At 42.4% G+C, this 20,896-nt stretch overlaps 1 protein-coding gene and 1 pseudogene across 7 annotated transcripts in view; one reads left to right on the top strand and one right to left on the bottom strand.

Annotated features, from left to right (window-relative positions):
- The window catches only part of csrnp3 (cysteine-serine-rich nuclear protein 3), a 72,666-nt gene that overhangs the window by 39,612 nt on the left and 12,158 nt on the right, over window positions 1-20,896 (bottom strand). The gene's annotated exons all lie outside the window — the stretch shown is intronic.
- LOC106581797 (UDP-glucuronosyltransferase-like) lies at window positions 5,525-16,648 on the top strand (annotated as a pseudogene). Its single transcript, XR_006761173.1, has 5 exons — window positions 5,525-6,575; window positions 14,300-14,431; window positions 15,504-15,591; window positions 15,754-15,973; window positions 16,270-16,648. The product of XR_006761173.1 is annotated as a UDP-glucuronosyltransferase-like (transcript).

Raw genomic sequence — 20,896 nt, forward strand, 5'->3', positions numbered from 1 at the left:
GCCTCAGGATATGTGGTTTCCAGTTTGCATAAAGTCCAGTGAAGTTCTTTGAGGGCCGTAGTGGTATCGGCTTGACGGGGAATATACACAGCTGTGACTATAACCAAAGATAATTCTCTTGGGAGGTAATACGGTCGGCATTTGATTGTGAGGTATTTTAGGTCGGGTGAACAAAAGGACTTGAGTTTCTGTATGTTATCACAATCACACCATGAGTGGTTAATTATGAAACATGCAACCCTGCCTTTCTTCTTCCCGGAGAGTTCTTTATTCTTGTCGGCGTGATATACTGAGAAGCCAGCTGGCTGTAAGGACAAAGACAGTATATTTCCGTGAAACAGAGTATGTTACAATCCCTGATGTCTCTCTGGGAGGAGATTCTCGCCCTGAGCTCGTCTACTTTATTATCAAGAGATTGAACATTAGCGAGTAATATACTTGGAAGCGGTGGATGGTGTGCGCGCCTTCTGAGTCGTACTAGAAGTCCACTCCGAATACCTCTTCTCCGCCAGCAGTGTTTTGGATCAGCCTCTGGAATCAGTTCAATTGCCCTGGGGGTATGAACAAAAGGTCCAATTCGGGAAAGTCGTATTCCTGGTCGTAATGCTGGTGAGTTTCACGGCCGGATAAAAAACGTACCCGATTTAATCTGGTTATTACTCCTGCCCAGAAACTAGAATATGCATATAATTAGTAGCTTTGGATAGAAAACACTCCAAAGTTTCTAAAACTGTTTGAATGGTGTCTGTGAGTATAACAGAACTCAAATGGCAGGCCAAAACCTGAGAAGATTCTGTACAGGAAGTACCCTGTCTGACCATTTCTTGGCCTTCTTTATCATCTCTATCCAAAACAGAGGATCTCTGCTGTAACGTGACACTTTCTAAGGCTCCCATAGGCTCTCAGAAGGTGCCAGAACGTTGAATGATGACTCTGCAGTCTCTGGCTGAAAAACAGTAGCGCATTTGGATAGTGGTCGATCTGAGAACAATGAGACGTGCACGTGAAGAGGCCATTTTACATTTTCAGTCTTTGAACGAAAACAACGACTCCCGGTCGGAATATTATCGCTATTTTACGAGAAAAATCGCATAAAAATTGATTTTAAACAGCGTTTGACATGCTTCGAAATGCTTTAGTAAATTCACCGGAAGTGTTCGGTGGGTATGCTAGTTCTGAACGTCACATGCTAATGTAAAAAGCTGTTTTTTTGATATAAATATGAACTTGATTGAACAAAACATGCATGTATTGTATAACATAATATCCTAGGAGTGTCATCTGATGAAGATCATCAAAGGTTAGTGCTGCATTTAGCTGTGGTTTTGGTTTTTGTGACATTATATGCTAGCTTGAAAAATGGGTGTCTGATTATTTCTGGTTGGGTACTCTCCTGACATAATCTAATGTTTTGCTTTTTGAAATCGGACAGTGTGGTTCGATAAAGGAGAGTCTTGTCTTTAAAATGGTGTAAAATAGTAATTTGTTTGAAAAATTGAAGTTTTCGGATTTTCGAGGAGTTTGTATTTCGTGCCACGCCCTATCATTGGATATTGGAGCGGTGTTCCGCTAGCGGAACATATAGATGTAAGATTAACGTCGCTCTGACATCTAAAAGTTATTTCTGGCTGTATGTAATAACACAAAACAATTCCTGGGCTTATAATGTAAGAAATAACACACACACAAAAACGAAATACTGCAAAGTTGCTTAGGCAGAGCTGCCCTTTCTGTCGGCAGCATCTTGCCACTTGATCCATCAGTGTAGATGAAGGGGAGGAGAGAGGTTAAAGAAGGATTTTTAAGCCTTGAGACAATTGAGACACGGATTGTGTATGTATGCCATTCAGAGGGTGAATGGGCAAGACAAAATATTTAAGTGCCTTTGAACGGGGTATGGTAGTTGGTGCCAGGTGCACCAGTTTGAGTGTGTCAAGAACTGCAATGCTGCTGGGTTTTTTCACACTCAACAGATTCCTGTGCGTATCAAGAATGGTCCACTACCCAAAGGATATCCAGCCAACTTGACACAACTGTGGGAAGCATTGGAGTCAAAATGGCCTAGCATCCCTGTGGAATGCTTCGACACCTTATAGTCCATGCCCCAACTAATTGAGGCTGTTCTAAGGGCAAAATGGCGTGCAACTCAATATTAGGAAGGTGTTCCTGATGTTTTGTTCACTCAGTGTATATTTCGTGAATAGGTAAAACATTTGGAGAGGTTTTTAGCCACTTAAGGGCCTAAACCCAAACATTCATGACAACATGAAAAAAGTATTGTCTACATAATTTTTGCCATACAAATGATGTCATATACAGTCAGTTCTAGGAATGGATAGAAAGATTTTACACAATTTGACATTTGAGAGGTTTTTGACACCTAAAAGACGTCTAGGCCTTGTTATGGATAAAAACACATACAGACAGACTAGTATAAGATATGCTCTATACGTTTGTCTCAAAGTAGATTGTTTATGACTAACAAGAAACACTCTGTGTGGACCCTGTTTAAGCCCACTGCAGAAACAGGTTAAAAAGGTACTCAGCGGCTAATGGGCGGGTTTGGCATTAGAAAAACGCGGGCAGCTGTTACAAAGTTGCCTTGATGTTGCAATGCTTCTCACGGTAACTGGCATTCTATATATTTTTCAGCAAGGAAACAATGTTTCTGCCTTGTATAAATGCTATTTAATCAAACAATTGATAAACTGGGAGCTAACATAAACTGGGAGTTAGGTCTACTAAATCTGCCTTTAAATGTGTGGCTTCTGTTCCTAGAGAGCCCACACTATACAACATTTTCCCCCAGCCAAGCCACAACACAATTGATTCAAGCTAATCAAGTAATTATGATCTTCAGTCTAGACTGGGGACTTTGTCATTTCCCAAAGTTACTGGAATATTTGGTAATTAAAAGAATCTATGGCAATCTATCGTAACTTTGGTAATTTATACTTTAATAACTTTAAAAAAAAAATGTATTCATAGATGCCATGTGTCAAAATCATTACAATTAGGGCTGAGTGTCTGTGGGTTTTCGCTCCTCCATTGTACTTGACTGATGAATTAAGGTTACTAATTAGTAAGGAACTCCTCTCACCTGGTTGTCTAGGTCTTAATTGAAAGGAAAAAACAAAAGCCAGCAGACACTAGGCACTCCATGGAATGAGTTTAACACCCCTTATAAATAGAATACATGTTTTATATCTGTGTCCATATTGTCCATTACTTTTTGGTAGAGAGACCATATGGTTTAAGAGAAAATAGACTAATGAAAAATGCATCTATTCAACAATATACACATATTTCTCTGTCCTCAATTTGATTGAAGCCCTCAATCTGTATTTTTACTTTGTAACTGATTAGCTACTAGTAAAAAGCAATGAAATATCTAATTCTTACAAAGAATTCATGTATAGGCTAAAAAACGTTTTCGGCCTTCCTCTGACGCCGCCTGGTATAGAGATCCTGGATGGCAGGGAGCTCAACCCCAGTGGTGTACTGGGCTGTACACACTACCCTCTGTAGTGCCTTGCAATCGGATGCCAAACAGTTGCCTTACCAACGCCTCCTAAAGGGGAAGAGGCGTTGTCGTGCCCTCTTCACGACTGTGTTGATGTGTGTGGACCATGATAGTTCCATAATGATGTGGACAATGAGGAACTTGAATCTCTCGACATGTTCAATAACAGTCCCATCGATGTGGATGGGGCATGTTCGGCACTCCGTTTCCTGTAGTCCACGATCAGCTCCTTTTCCTTTCTGACGTTGAGGGAAAGGTTTTTGTCCTGGCACCACACTGTCAGGTCTCGCAGTCCTGGGTGAACGGAGAGTACAGGAGGGGCCCCTGTGTTGAGGGTCAGCGTGGCAGATGTGTTGTTGCCTCACCACCTGGGGACAACCCATTATGATGTCCAGGATCCAGTTGCAGAGGGAGGTGTTTAATCCCAGGGTCCTTAGTTTAGTGATGAGTTTGGAGGGCACAATGATGTTCAATGATGAGCTGCAGTCAATGAACAGCATTCTCACGTAGGTGTAACTTTTGTCCAGGTGGTAAAGGGCAATGTGGAGTGCAATAGAGATTGCGTCATCTGTGGATCTGTTGAGACGGTATGCAAATTGGAGTGTGTCCAGGGTGTCTAGGATGATGGTGTTGATGTGAGCCATGGCCAGCCTTTCAAAGCATTTCATAGCTACAGATGTGAGTGCTACGGGGCGATAATCATTTAAACAGCAGAGGGACTGTTTCTGCTTGAAACGTATTACAGACTGGGTCAGGAAGAGGTTGAAAATGTCAGTGAAGACACTTGCCAGCTGGTCAGCTCATGGTCTGAATACGCGTCCTGGTAATCCTTCTGGCCCTGCGGACTTGTGAATGTTAACCTGTTTAAAGGTCTTACTCTACAGCCATCAGGAACAGTTGGTGCCCTCATGCATAGTTCAGTGTTGCTAGCCTCAAAGCGCACAAAGACGGTATTTAGCTCTGAGGAGGTCCAGTGTGTGTGCGTAAGTTTGTCAGTGTTTTGGGTGGGAGAAGAAAGGGGAGGAGCTGAAGGTAATGGTCAAGATTCCTCACAAAATATGAGATAATACTTTGAGCTTCAGGGTATAGCTCAAAGGTTAGAAAATCACCATGACTCCTCCCAGAGCAGGGTTAATAGTGTAACTATGACTTGCATGTTGCATGCTCTGTATCAAATCAAAGCAAATTTTATTGGTCACATACACATGGTTAGCAGATGTTAATGCAAGTGTAGCGACATGCTTATGCTTCTAGTTCCGACAGTGCAGTAATAATGTAGGATATGTAAACATTATTAAAGTGCCGTTATTTAAAGTGACTAGTGATAACTTTATTAAATCCATGTATTAAAGTGGCCAGAGATTTGAGTCTGTATGTTGGCAGCAGCCTCTATGTTATGATTGGCTGTTTAACAGTCTGATGGCCTTGAGAGAGAATCTGTTTTTCAGCCCCTCGGGCCCAGCTTTGATGCACCTGTACTGACCTCGCCTTCTGGATGATAGCTGGGTAACAAGGCAGTGGCTCGGGTGGTTGTTGTCCTTGATGATCTTTTTAGCCTTCCTGTGACATCGGGTTACCTTTCATGCTACTTTTCTTTTCCAATGTCATGCTGATCAATGGGAAGTTAATAAATAACTGACAACAGTTTATTTTGTAGAACTAATAAAACCAACAATTCAATTTTTAACAATATGAGTACTATTGGAAATAAGCTTTTTATCCCTTCCTTTTAAATTAGCAATGCTTACTTGTTAGTAGTAAATCCAACTATTCATCATTATCGCTGTTATACTTTTGCATTATAATTCACTAGCTAGTATCCAGCTAATTTCAGCTACTCTATACTGTATGTTAAGGCTGTCACATTGAGATTACTAGCGAGCTAATCCTCTCCATCTCTGTTGCCCTAAGGAATCATTAACCTGAACCATTCAGCCTGCAGTTAAACTTTAGTCCACAGGAAGGACTGACTAGGGTTATATAACAGCCTGCTTGCACAGGCAGACCCAGACCTAGCAGGGAGACACATACTCCCACAGTTTAGTCTGAGGTCTAACCGCCTCTCAGTAGCACTCAGTGCCAGACCTCAGGGAGGTAGTGTCCTTCTCACAACACAGCTTGTATAACTGAGCAGAGAAGCAGAGAGGCATGGGCTGGGGGAAAAGTGTTCCTGTGGTTAAGCAGGGGCTGAGGCTGGGGCCGGGGCATAGGCTGGGACTGCTGGTTCTGCTGTGCTGCCTAGCCCTGTGTCCAGGGCCCATCCAGGGGGACAAGGTCCTGGTGATGCCTGTAGAAGGGAGCCACTGGCTGAGTATGAAGCTGCTGGTGAAGGAGCTTGCGGCCAGGGGCCATGAGATGGTGGTGCTGGTCCCTGAGACATCCATCCTCATCAAGAGTTCTGACTACCACAGGACTGAGATCTTTAAGGTCCCCTTCAACAAGGCACAGCTGGACAAGAACATCAACAAATTGAAGGATGACATGTTCCGCAACACCCCGAAGGTAACGGACATATTTATGAATGTGCAGGGCCTGATTGACTTCACTGACATGCAGGTGAAAGGCTGTGAGGGTCTGCTGTATGACGAGCCCCTGATGCAGCGACTGAGAGGAGAAGGGTTCAAGATGATGCTGACCGACCCCTTCCTACCCTGTGGATCCATCATCGCTGAGTCCTTCAACATTCCCAGCGGTGTACTTCTTGAAGGGGATCCCCTGTGGGATGGAAGATAGGGCTGCCCAGTGCCCCAATCCCCCATCCTATGTACCACGCTTCTTCTCTGGCAACACTGACCACATGGACTTCCTAGGGAGGGTTAAGAACATGCTCATGTACAGTCTGGAGAGCTACCTGTGTACGGTAATGTTTGCCAGCTTTGACGAGCTTACCAGTAGGTACCTGGAGAAGGACATGACGTACAGGGAACTGCTGGGTCATGGGGCGATCTGGCTGCTGAGGTATGACTACTCCTTTGAGTATCCCAAACCCACGATGCCCAACATGGTCCACATTGGAGGCATCAACTGTGGTAAAAGAGATCCACTTCCAGAGGTAAATGTCTTATAAAACTATTTCAACTGTGCAGAAAATTCAACTGTGCAGAGCTGTGCACCCTATATCTTATATGGGTCCAGAAACCTTACGGTACGCGTGTCAAACTAATTCCACAGATGGCCAAGTGTCTGAGGGTTTTCGCTCCACCCTTGTACTTTATTGATGAATTAAGGTCCCAAATTAGTAAGGAACTCCCCTCACCTGGTTGTCTTGGTCTTAATTGAAAGGAAAAACCTCCATGGAATTAGTTTGACACCCCTGCCTTAATGGATAGATTCACTGCAGTGGCAGTTGTACCTCATCAGACATTCCTCTGGGGAAAATCTCGTACATTTTTAAGTGTTTAAATTTCAATTCAAGCTATCAAATTCTTCTCTTACTTTCTAATTTGGGACCACATCTCTTTTCAAGATCGTTATGTTTTGACAGATTGAGATTACTCTCTCCTCTGAAACCCTACTTTTGTAAAACAGTCAGAAATATTCTGTTGGGTGTTTTAAAGGGACAGTCAGAGTGTTGGGTGTTGTCCCACACCCCAGATGTTGTGTTTCCCTGCCTGTCAGACACTCAGCTAGCGACCAGATGTAACCCGATCTCTGTTTCCTCCATAGGGACTGACTGGACACAGCTCTCTGTTTATCTACCAACTAGCTCCTCCTCACGTTATACAGCCCACATTCCACTAGCTCTCATTAATGGGACTTGTGAAGCAAACATCCCATTCAGAATCTTCGTCATTCTTATTATTATTATTTGGAATGCTACTCCTCCTACACCGTTTAAGATAGAAATGTAATGAAAACTTTAAAACATGCAGATCGGTCTTTTATACTATCAAAATATATTATACGGATCTAACGATACAGCTGTTTTAGTAACTGCATTAACACATTTTACCCCCCCCAAACAACTGCCATTTTGACCCCTCCCCCAACAAGTCCGACAAAATATCTACTACCAATTCAAAGTTACAGCTGTTTATCGGAGTTTAGAGGGTCAAAAAGTTGCTAGCTAACAGCTTTCTCATGTCTCATCATAGAGCAGCCCAAACAGGCCCGTTGCTATGGACACTCAGACGCAGAGGAGCACATGGGGAAGCTTTGGCAAAAATTATGACAACCACAACCACAGAACTAGTCAACACACAACTACTTACCACAACAGCACAACTACAGACCATACTCACAACCACAAAACTACTGACCACAACTATTGGCCACAACCACTGACCACAATTACTGACCACAACTATTGGCCACAACCACTGACCACAATTACTGACCACAACTATTGGCCACAACCACTGACCACAACTATTGGCCACAACCACTGACCACAATTACTGACCACAATTACTGACCACAACCCCACTACTGATACAACTAATGAACCACACAACTAATGACCACAACCTCAAAACTACTGACCACTACTACTGAACACAACTATTGACCACAACTAATGAACCACACAACTACTTACCTAAACTACTGACCAAAACTACTGACCACTACTTACCACAACCACACAACTACTGACCATTTCCATACTGTAGGGTCCAAAGAATCTGCAACACAACCACTGACCACACAACTACTGACCACAACTACTGCTCTGGTCTGCACTAGCTCTGGTCCAGCTCTGTTCCTGGGCATAGCTACCTAGCTCTGGTTCACATATAATACCTACCAGCAATAATTGTAACTCTTGAACCGTTCAAGCTAGAGACACCAAACCGACTTTCACATGTCCAGGCTAGCCTATCATATCAACCAACCAATCAATCAAATCAATACAACTATAACCAATCACCACCATTACTACTGCAGAAACTACCACTACTATAATGTATTTCAAAACCATACATAGTTTAAAACATGCTAGCAAACACACCACATTTTCTTCAGGAAATGTACTTTTCAGTGATCATTGTTAGCCTAAAGAGTTAATCTTTTAGATAGCTAGCTGTTGTTCTATCAGTAGGTCAACATACAAACCTATTCTGCATAGTTCTTCAACAACCATAAAAATTATTTTAAAGAGCTGTCATCACTAGATCCACCATCTTATTTCTCTTCCCAAATTGTAGCTTAAAACGTTCTAATCATTACTAATCATCATCATTCAACGTTCTAATCATCATCAATCAACTAAAATCAAACTTAATTTACACTGAATGTTTTACAAAAGTAAACTGTGCATCTATTTATCTGAAACCCACAGCTTGAATGAGAGTTGCTTTGCTTTCCTAAGAGTGTTGTCCACATGATCCTCCCTTTTATTCCCATTTTATGACAGAAGATCACTTTGTCTTCTTGTAGTTTTCACTCAATAACTGCAGTTTAGATATTTTTGTGATCTAACTGACTCACAATCCATAGTAATATGGTTGATATAGTAGTCTATCGAGGTAGTCAGACAAATTATTTTACTACATTTAACTTTGACTATATGTAAGTGCTTTGCTTTAAATAGTAAAGTTACTTTTTAAAGTTCTACCACTATCACAAACATATTTTTAAAGAGTTAAAGCATGTCCCATCAATTGCACTTCATGTACACTTACCATCTAGTTTGCCTTGCAATCTGTCAAACCTGGTGTAACCTAGAGTTCAAGTTACTTTCCTGTCATTTGTAAATATTGTGGGTACTGATAAAAGACGCCAGAGATCTATGGGAGTCATGCCAAACACAAGTAATCCTGACAAAGTTTTAGGGAATATAAAAAGAAATGCACCAATAGAAATGCTCCATAATCGCACCCATAACTTTCAGATCGCACCCATTACTTTTCAAATGTTTCCTAACCACGTCCTTCAGCTTGGGGAAAGAAAAAGGACAAGGCAGATAGATGTGCAGGGAAAGTTAAGGTGTGGTTCCTCATATTTTGTAGAAAGAGAAGTATTGCTCAAAATTAACATTGGGGGAATATCCCTCTCTGTACTACCCTCCATTCTCTCGCTTCTCTAAAGACTGTGTTCAGTCAGTGAAACCTGAGCCAGGAACAGCATTGATGTGCCCCAAATGGTACCCTATTCCCTATACAGTGAACTACTTTGGCCAGAGCCCTCTGGGCCCTGGTCAAAAATAATGCACTGTATAGGGAGTATGGTACCATTTGAAGCACATCAATGCTCTTCCTGGCTCAGGTTTCACTAACTGAACACAGAATTGTCTTCCTATTTCGCAACAAAGCATCCTTCACTCATGCTGCCAAATATACCCTCGTAAAAGTGACCATCTTACCGATCCTCGACTTTGGCGATGTAATTTACAAAATAGCCTCCAACACCCTACTCAACAAATTGGATGCAGTCTATCACAGTGCCATCCGTTTTGTCACCAAAGCCCCATATACTACCCCCACTGCGACCTGTACGCTCTCGTTGGCTGGCCCTCGCTTCATACTCATCGCCAAACCCACTGGCTCCAGGTCATCTACAAGACCCTGCTAGGTAAAGTCCCGCCTTATCTCTGCTTGCTGGTCACCATAGCTGCACCCACCCGTAGCACACGTTCCAGCAGGTATATCTCACTTGTCACCCCCAAAGCCAATTCCTCCTTTGGCCGCCTCTTCTTCCAGTTCTCTGCTGCCAATGACTGGAACAAACTACAAAAATCTCTGAAACTGGAAACACTTATTTCCCTCACTAGCTTTAAGAACCAGCTGTCAGAGCAGCTCACAGATCACTGCACCTGTACATAGCCCATCTATAAATAGCCCAAACAACTACCTCTTCCCCTACTGTATTTATTTATTTATTTATTTTGCTCCTTTGCACCCCAGTATTTCTACTTTGCACACTCATCTACTGTCAAATCTACCATTCCAGGGTTTTAATTGCTATATTGTATTTACTTCGCCACCATGGCCTATTTATTGCCTTTACCTCCCTTATCTCACCTCATTTGCTCACATTGTATATAGACTTATTTTTCTACTGTATGTTTTACTCCATGTGTAACTCTGTGTTGTTATATGTGTCGAACTGCTTTGCTTTATCTTGGCCAGGTCGCAGTTGTAAATGAGAACTTGTTCTCAACTTGCCTACCTGGTTTAAATAAAGGTGAAATAAAATTTTAAAAAATTAATCTGAACACAGTCTTTAGAGAAGAGACAGAATGGAGTGTAGTACAGAGGGACATTCGCCCAACATTAATGTTGAGCAATACTTGAGTGTTTGAACAGTCTTCGGTCTGGTTATATTGACTGAAGGAGGGAAGGTGAAGTTGTGAAAGGATTACATTCTCTGATAACACACCCTGTATTCGTAGAAGATGAAGGCATAATAAACCCTATTATGGCCCCTCAGTTCTTCTGTTAGATTATAGTGGCCACAGTCCAGGAGGAAATAACTGTGTTATGTCCTAAATGGCACCCTATTACCTATATAGTGAACTACTTTTGACCAGAGCCCTCTGGGCCCTGGTCAAAAATAATGCACTACATAGGTAATAGGGTGCCATTTGGACATAGCACAGTTATTTCCCCCTGGACTGTGGCCACTATAATCTAACAGAAGAACTGTTGTGTTCTAGTTCCAACTAGTTGGATAAGGGTCCAAAAAGTTGTACACATTCTGAAATGGACCTGAGGCTTTCCCACCCGGACCCGATATGCATAAATAAAATGTCAAAAAATATAGAGACCCGTTCCCAACAGACCCGAGGACAGTTAGACCCATTCCATATAGACAGATCCAGACCCGTTCCAATCCCGGTGAGGGAAGCAGCAGAAATGTCCTTTTTTATTAACCGGAACTGATAAAGCGCAATAGGCTGTGTTGCCAACTTAGCGATTTTAGCGAGTTTTTAGACCCCTCCAGCGACTTTTATTGGTAAACGATTCTAGCGACAAATTCAACTACTTACAGGCTGCCTTTGGGGAGTTTTGACTCCGAGGGTTTCTATGGTTTTGATAGCATTTAGCTACTTTTTCCACTCAATTCATCCATAAATGAGAGTGGGAGAAGCTGAGAAGTACAAGAGGCGGTGGTGTGCAGCGGGAGAGGGGACCAAAACACTATGTCGGGGACTGCAGCTGTGTCGTTGCGGCAATGGCAAAACAGTTGGCAACACTGGAGGGACGGAGAGAGGTACCGCTTGAGCAGGCGGGAGAGGGGCAGTTCTGTGAGTGAGTGACACGTGAAGAAAGGAGGGAGAGACAGCACTAACCACCAACCAAGCCGACTCACACTATAGTAGACTAAGAGACAATTTGTGCTTGAACCAAAAATATGGTCGGAGGCTCCATATGGATGGTGCGATGCAATGCGGAGCCTTCAGAGGCACGCAGAGGGCAAATTGAGCTCCGTACTGCATTGCCTTGCGCCTCTCAAATGTTGTAATAATGCGGTGGGCTCCGTATAGCTCCGCATTGACATGATTGGTTGACGGTAGGTGAGGGCCGGAGATCCTGTATAAACACAAACTCACTTCCTTGACAACTTCCTTCACAACAGCTCTGCGCTGCTCTGCAAAGTGCAAGAAATATGAATACCATATCACCGTAACACCTCGATCACACCTATAGCGTGTCGTTGCACAAAATGGTACGCAGCATCATCTGGATATGTGTGCATCAAAAGTTCAACATTCACCTTCTGCTACCATTTTTGTCAAGCCTGACTACAAATACAGTTTGAGGCATATGTTCGATAAATCCAACATATGCACCACACAGAACGCACTGCAACTGCCTCTGCAATGCAATGCTGCAAGGCAAACGCAGCGTTCCATTGGAAATGAATGTACTTCTGTTGTACCAAAATGCAATGACGCTGTTGGTGTGATCAAGGCATAAATGCTGCTCAGCCAATGCAGACGTCAGATTGAACACGCAGTGCCTTTAACATGCTGACCAAACCGGAGCCGCGCATGCGTCATTGTGTGCATGTTGATTTAATCTATCCCCACCAGAAATGTTCATGACACGCAGGTTACAATACCAACACGAATTGTGAACCAACTATATTAATTTTGGAACAGGTCGAAACACACATGAAACATTCATGGACATTTGTGACCCGTTTCAGGAAACTAGACGTATGTCGTAGGTCACTACCTCACAGGAGAGCCGTTTGAACTTAACTTTCTTTTTTATCAAAAAGTTTAGGGGGGCAGAAATGACTTCTTCAACTTTCATGTGCCTTAATAACAAACATGTATGCCATCTGTAAATACAAATAAAATTGTTAAATAACGAGCCTAGTTGGTTAAGCCATAGAAAAAGCCAGCAACCTTCCCACTACCCATGATTGGCTGGGATAATGAGTGGGCTGGACATGCCGAGAGAGGAGTTTGAATGGTCTGCCAAATAGCACGCTTCTGTCTATTTGAGCTGGTCAGCTTATGTAGGTAATCCTGCCTAACGAGGCATTTTGTTTATGTATCGCGTAGTAAGATTTAATAAAAGACTCGACTATGCAAGTATCCATTTCAATAGAACGTCACTGCAACAACTGTTTCATAGCCCTCTCGTCTGAGTGTGCCAGAGCGCAGAATAACTGATGAATTTACGAACGCTCAACACTGGTTGAATATGGCCGGTGTCAGTAAACGTCAGCAAAAATTCGCATTGCTAGTTATAGCCTAATGTTAGCTAGCTAACTAGCTTGCTTAATATAAGGAATTTGAAATGATTTATACTTTTACTTTTGATACTTAAGTACATTTTAGCGACTCTATTTACTTTTGATACTTAAGTATTTTTAAAACCAAATACTTTTACTCAAGTAGTATTTTATTGGGTGAGTAGTAGTACTTTTACGTGAGTCATTTTCTATTAAGGTATCTTTACTTTTACTCAAGTATGACAATGTAGTACTTTTTACACCACAAGCATTTCGCTACACTCGTATTAACATCTGCTAACCATGTGTATGTGACAAATAAAATTTGATTTGATGTGGCTGTGGGTTATAGCATTTATTTCACATGACCTATCAATTTAGACAAGTGTGTCTGGGTAAGCATCATCTAATATTTATAAAATGTTTTTATCTGGACACTTTCTGTTTATCTGGAATTTTTCCTTATTGTAGGCTACTACTTTTAGCACTTTTAGTCTTAATCTTTACTACACTACTCACTGTTTAGCACATGACCTCACATGTGAATCCTTAAAGAGATGGGTGGGGCTGGCCTAAGAGGGTGTGAACAATGCTGAATGGGTGAAGACAAAGGAGAGCTCTCCAGTAGGTACAAAAACATTCAAAATGCCATTTTCTCAAAAGTGAGTTCACATGTTTATCAACTTTCAAAGCAGAATTACTTTCCCATTGTTCCTCAAAAATGCAGTGTATGTTAAACCATTTTGTAGCTCTGAATCTCTACTTTTATCCAATGTAAAAAATAAAAAAAAAACACTATTTCAAATTTTGCTACATAAGACGTTTTTGAGCCGGTCGGTCACATTTAGCTAGCTTGTTGTTGCTAACTAATTTGTCCTAGGAGATAAACATTGGGTTGTTTACCTGAAATGCATATTGTTCTTTTGACTTATGACCAACAACAACAAACTACACGCACCACGCTCCACTCCCGTGAAAAGCAAGAGCAGCAGCATAAATTATCATATTTCTCTCTTTACTTGTAATAACTATGATATGTGGTTGAATGCACTGACTGTAAGTCACTCTAGATAAGAGCGTCTGCTAGATGACGAAAATGTAAATTAACAAATTTCTTGTTAACTAACCCTTCCCAACGTGCCTCAACAGGATCTGCAGGAGTTTGTGGATGAGTCAGGAGAGGATGGCTTTGTGGTCTTCACCCTGGGCTCTATGGTCTCTCAGATGCCGGAGGAGAAAGCCAAGCAGTTTTTTGATGCCTTCAGCAGGATCCCTCAGAGGGTAAGGACACCTCGAATATGTCCCAAATGGCAAAAAGTAACCCTTTCTGACCAACACAATCTTTACAATCTATACGTCTTCTGTAAATATCAACAACTGACAATATATTTTCTAAATCTTAAAAATATAAATTCTCACTCACAGTTGAGATGTCAGTGTTTGTAGAAGGACAGTACTATGCATGTTAAGCATATAGGCCTAATCTCCAGTCCACTATTACATTCTGACCAAATCGCTCGCGCGCCTACGCCATCGTGTGCATGTTGATTTTGTACCCCCACACCAGACACGATCAGGAAACGCAGGTTGAAATATCAAAACTCTGAACCAATTATATTAATTTGGGGACATGTCGAAAAGCATTAAACATTTATGGCAATTTAGCTTGCTGTTGCTAGCTAATTTGTCCTGGTATATAAACATTGGGTTGTTATTTTACCTGAAATGCACATGGTCCTCTACTCAGACAATTAATCCACTGATAAAACGGTAAACCGAATTCGTTTCTTATCATCTCTCCTCCTTCCTTCAGGCTTCTTTTTCTTCTTTGGACTTTATATGGCGGTTGGCAACTAACTGTACGGTGCATTACTACAACAGACTGGAGTGTGGACGTCAGTTCATCTTTCAATCACCCACGTGGGTATATGCTCCTAAAAGCCAATGAGGAGATTTGAGACACAGAACCAATTTCTATTTTAGCGACTGTCGCAAGCGTCTGTGCAATGATTGAATAACATGTATGTGTAAATGTATTTTGCAACGCTCTTGCACGCGACGTGTCTGGTCTGGTCAGCATGTTAGTCTAAACTAAAAACAAGTCCTTTAATTACGTGGAGTTTCAATGGCATTTGCATATTCTCCATATACTATGTCAAGTGTCTCATGGCAAGCTTCAGTTCTATGTTGTTCACTTTGTGTGGAAATATACACTGGAGCTATGCCTTAAAACAATCCATACACATTTATATCCCACTACAAACTGGTGTGCCTTCACCACTATATCCAGAACTGGCAGATGATTCTATATGACTTGATTAGGAAGGTAAGCGGTTGTTCTCTGTGTTTTCAGGTGGTGTGGAGGTACACAGGAGTGGTGCCTAAAAACGCTCCAGCCAACGTCAGACTGATGAAGTGGCTTCCTCAGAATGAGCTGCTGGGTTAGTTTAGTCTCTCAGTTATAATGAAAACCACCTGGGTTACAGAAGTTACAGATGGGTACTCTTCTCAGTAAACACAACATGCTAATTTGTTGCCATTGTGCAAGAGAAGCAATACCTTCTTCTTCTTCATGGTTTCATGTTCTACGTTCCATGTTCTAGGCCACCCCAAGGTCAAGGCCTTTATAACCCACGGAGGAACCCACGGTACCTACGAGGGGATCTGTAATGGCGTTCCCATGGTGATGCTGCCGTTGTTCGCTGAACAGGGAGACAACGTACACCGCATGGTAGTGAGGGGCGTCGGGGAGATGCTCAACTTGTTTGATATCACCTCGGAAAAACTGGTGGAGGCTCTCAACAAGGTCATCAACGACAAGAGGTCAGACATCATGTTATGTAATACTAGGAGATACTATGAATTCAAGTAGCAGTGCAAGCAGTACAGAGACCAAATCCTAACTTGAGATCTACACGCGCATATTGAGTTTCAGTGCAAATATAATTTTGTCAGCCATGCATGATTTACATGCAAGTCTGAGTTCCTCCTTAAAATTCAGCCCCAGGTGAATATTGCACTGTGTAGTGTGACACAGTGGTTCCTATATTCTGTATTAGCAGTCATGAGCTGTCTATGAGGAGATTGTAAATCCTGTTGTATTTGTCCTTCCTCCCCAGTTACAAGGAGAAGATGATGAAGCTGTCAGCGGTACATAAGGACCGTCCCATCGAGCCCCTGGACCTGGCCGTGTTCTGGTCAGAGTTTGTGATGCGCCACGGCGGAGCGGAACACCTGAGACCCGCCGCTCACGACCTCAACTGGATCCAGTACCACAGTCTGGATGTGTTCACTCTGCTACTCACTATAGTTCTCATTGTTGTCATGGTGACCGTTAAATGCTGCAAAGTCTGCTTCCGCAAGTGCTGTGGAACGAAGAGGACTATGAAGAAGAAGAGTGCATAGCTGTGGGAAGTAGGGGCGCTGGAGGTGCTGCAGCACCCCCTGGTGGTGGGATGGTAAAAGTGTAAGAATCAAATAAAACGATTGTAAAAGGTTTTTCCGTTGCCTTATTGATATAAATGATCATGGGACTGGGGTAGGGGAGAGAAAAAAAAACATGGGATATTTATATATGGGCCCCATTCTGCATGGAGAGCTCTCAGCTCCGTTTTGTAAACAGTGCGCTCATGATATGCTCTTATCTATTCAATTGTGGAGGTTTGGAGTTGGACACACGCTCTACTGTACGATAGACAGTTTCATTTGAGTTGAGTCGGATCTCTCCTTCTCCCCTCTCCCATAGTAGGCGCGTGAGTTTCTAGTTTGGGGAAGCATATTTTCACCATGAAAATGCACCTTTATAATAAAGCATTCCATATCATCACATTTCTAGACTTATGTAAGACAGCCTACTATTCCTAATGTGATGAGTAGATTGGATAGTCAATTTAGGCTAATAATATAACTCAATCGCTATAAAAAAAAAAAGACTGCAGGGTTCAATGCATGCACGCCTGATTATGTAGTGGCGAAGAGTAGGCCTAGGCTATAGGCTATATCAGATATATTCTCCTTTCTTTTTGTGTTTATAGACACATTTCATGCTACTCTAATACACCTTATATGACTGGAGACATTAGCAGAATATTCTTTAATACGACAATTACAGGGTAGTATAGGCCTATAGGCTACTACTGACAGTGACAACAGATCAACGACCTTGTCTACAACCATCTCATCTAGGCCTATGAAAAGGGGAGACACATTTTACAATATGATGTCCATCTAACCAGGAGGAGGAAATTATTGTCCAAAAACAACGTTTCAAGTGGCACAGCCCAATGATAAAGAGTGAATATCTCACACAGCGTACTCACCGGGGCTCCTGAGTAGCTCAGCGGTATAAGGCACTGCATCTCAGCGCAAGAGGCAACACTACAGTCCCTGGTTTGAATCCAGGCTGAATCACATCCGGCCGTGATTGGCAGTCCCATAGGGCGGTGCACAATTGGCCCAGCGTCTTCCGGGTTTGGCTGGGGTAGGCCGTCATTGTAAATAAGAATTTGTTCTTAACCGACTTGCCTAGTTAAATAAATATGGACGATACTCTACGCCGGTGCCAATAAGATAGGCTACAGATGCACAGTCCTTTGACTCCCTTCACATCTTCCTCTTGTGTTTAGCTGATAGGAGTGGAACCCAGTAGGGTCATCTGCTGCAATTCGTGGACACCAAGAAACTTGAAACTCTCGACCCGCTCCACTACAGCCCCGTCAATGTTACAGCCCCTGGCACCACACTGCCAAGTCTCTGACCTCCTCGCTATAGGCTGTCTCATTGTTGTCGGTGATCAGGCCTACCACTGTGGCGTCATCAGCAAACTTAATGGTGTTAGAGTCGTGTTTGGCCACACAGTCGTGGGTGAACAGGGAGTACAGGAGGGGACTAAGCACGCACCCCTGAGAGGCCCCAGTGTTGAGGATCTGCATGACAGATGTGCTGTTGCCTACCCTTACCACCTGGGGGCGGCCCGTCAAGAAGTGCAGGATCCAGTTGCAGAGGGAGGTGTTTAGTCCTATGGTCCTTAACTTAGTGATGAGCTTTGTGGGCACTATGGTGCTCTTTATTGGGCCTTTTATAAACATGTCATGCAATTCTACATAATTTACATGTGTCTCTTCATTGGCCTGGGCTATTGTTTGCATTCAAGACCAAGTCATTTTTATTGCTCTCAGTTTGTCAGTGCCAGAGTAGCCACTCATTTCAGTCATGTGTGTGGTATAATCTAAATGTAAATGACGTAGAATTGCATGACATGCGTTTATAAAAGGACCTACACCTACACACAAAAAACGGCCCATGTGTGGAAATCCTGCTCAACTGTATGCCACTACGCAAATGCAATTATAGATGCACCCCCGACTAAAAAAATTCTTCCAGCGGCCATGGTTCTACATGGAACCCAAAAGAGTTCTACCTGAGCTGGAACCCAAAATAACACGTTTGTAACTATTTTCTCTAAATACTTTTTTCGCCCACTGTATATAATGTTGATGTGTACAAGCTTAGTCAGCCACCAATTGTGCAAGTTCTCCCACTTAAAAAGATGAGAGAGGCCTGTAATTTTCATCATAGGTACACGTCAACTATGACAGACAAAATGAGAAAAAAAATCCAGAAAATCACATTGTAGGATTTTTTATGAATTTAGTTGCAAATTATGGTGGAAAATAAGTATTTGGTCACCTACAAACAAGCAATATTTCTGGCTCTCACAGACCTGTTACTTCTTCTTTAAGAGGCTCCTCTGTCCTCCACTCGTTACCTGTATTAATGGCACCTGTTTGAACTTGTTATCAGTATAAAAGACACCTGTTCACAACCTCAAACAGTCACACTCCAAACTCCACTATGGCCAAGACCAAAGAGCTGTCAAAGGACACCAGAAACAAAATTGTAGACCTGCACCAGGCTGGGAAGACTGAATCTGCAATAGGTAAGCAGCTTGGTTTGAAGAAATCAACTGTGGGAGCAATTATTAGGAAATGGAAGACATACAAGACCACTGATAATCTCCCTCGACGCAAGATCTCACCCCGTGGGGTCAAAATTATCACAAGAACGGTGAGCAAAAATCCCAGAACCACACGGGGGGACCTAGTGAATGACCTGCAGAGAGCTGGGACCAAAGTAACAAAGCCTACCATCAGTAACACACTACGCCGCCAGGGACTCAAATCCTACAGTGCCAGACGTGTCCCCCTGCTTAAGCCAGTACATGTCCAGGCCCGTCTGAAGTTTGCTAGAGAGCATTTGGATGATCCAGAAGAGGATTGGGAGAATGTCATATGGTCAGATGAAACCAAAATATAACTTTTTGGTAAAAACTCAACTCGTCGTGTTTGGAGGACAAAGAATGCTGAGTTGCATCCAAAGAACACCATACCTACTGTGAAGCATGGGGGTGGAAACATCATGCTTTGTGGCTGTTTTTCTGCAAAGGGACCAGCACGACTGATCCGTGTAAAGGAAAGAATGAATGGGGCCATGTATCGTGAGATTTTGAGTGAAAACCTCCTTCCATCAGCAAGGGCATTGAAGATGAAACATGGCTGGGTCTTTCAGCATGACAATGATCCCAAACACACCGCCCGGGCAACAAAGGAGTGGCTTCGTAAGAAGCATTTCAAGGTCCTGGAGTGGCCTAGCCAGTCTCCAGATCTCAACCCATAGAAAATCTTTGGAGGGAGTTGAAAGTCAGTGTTGCCCTGCGACAGCCCCAAAACATCACTGCTCTAGAGGAGATCTGCATGGCGGAATGGGCCAAAATACCAGCAACAGTGTGTGAAAACCTTGTGAAGACTTACAGAAAACGTTTGACCTGTGTCATTGCCAACAAAGGGTATATAACAAAGTATTGAGATAGACTTTTGTTATTGACCAAATACTTATTTTCCACCATAATTTGCAAATAAATTCATTAAAAATCCTACAATGTGATTTTCTGGATTTGTTTTCTCATTTTGTCTGTCATCGTTGAAGTGTACCTATGATGAAAATGACAGGCCTCTCTCATCTTTTTAAGTGGGAGAACTTGCACAATTGGTGGCTGACTAAATACTTTTTTCCCCCACTGTAAAATTGGGGATATAGAGGACACACAGAACTGAACTCTTAGGAGTGTATCACATATTTAGCTCTATTAAATGAAATGCTGGAGAGATGGCATTTTGTTACACACAATTCCATTGCACCACTGCTATTGACCTATATTTTGTCTGACTTGCAAAGTGGCTTTATGATTTCTATGAAGCAATTGTGTGACAGCAGGCATGAAAATAAACATACAAAATGTTGTGAATCAATCAATCTTAAAACAGTATGTGTGGCCAAGCTGTGCAATTGTATTGAGGTCATATGCTAATGAAGTGTCCAACCCAGAATGCTCAGTGAAGACATGACACTAGAAAATAGGAAATAAAATAGAAGAAACATTTTGAAATAGATATCCCAAAGCTAACATATTTACTGTATCTTATGCATTGGTGAAGAACTATTTCTGCTGTCCAAGAGTGCTATTGTTTATCATAAACATTATAAACACAGGTTCAAATAGGCATCTTAATCTGAAAGAAGCAGACATTGTGTGGATTGTCTGAGCTGTGATTGATATCATATCTGATGAATATGTCTTATCCTGCATACACTTTTCATTCTACCTACACACCTTGTGTGTCTTGCTGAACATGTTCTACTAAACGAAGGCTGAAGAAGCATCATTGGCAGAAGTCCTTATTTCAGATG

Source organism: Salmo salar, chromosome ssa21 (assembly GCF_905237065.1).
Source record: "Salmo salar chromosome ssa21, Ssal_v3.1, whole genome shotgun sequence".
In the NCBI taxonomy this organism is placed as follows: Eukaryota; Metazoa; Chordata; class Actinopteri; order Salmoniformes; family Salmonidae; genus Salmo; species Salmo salar.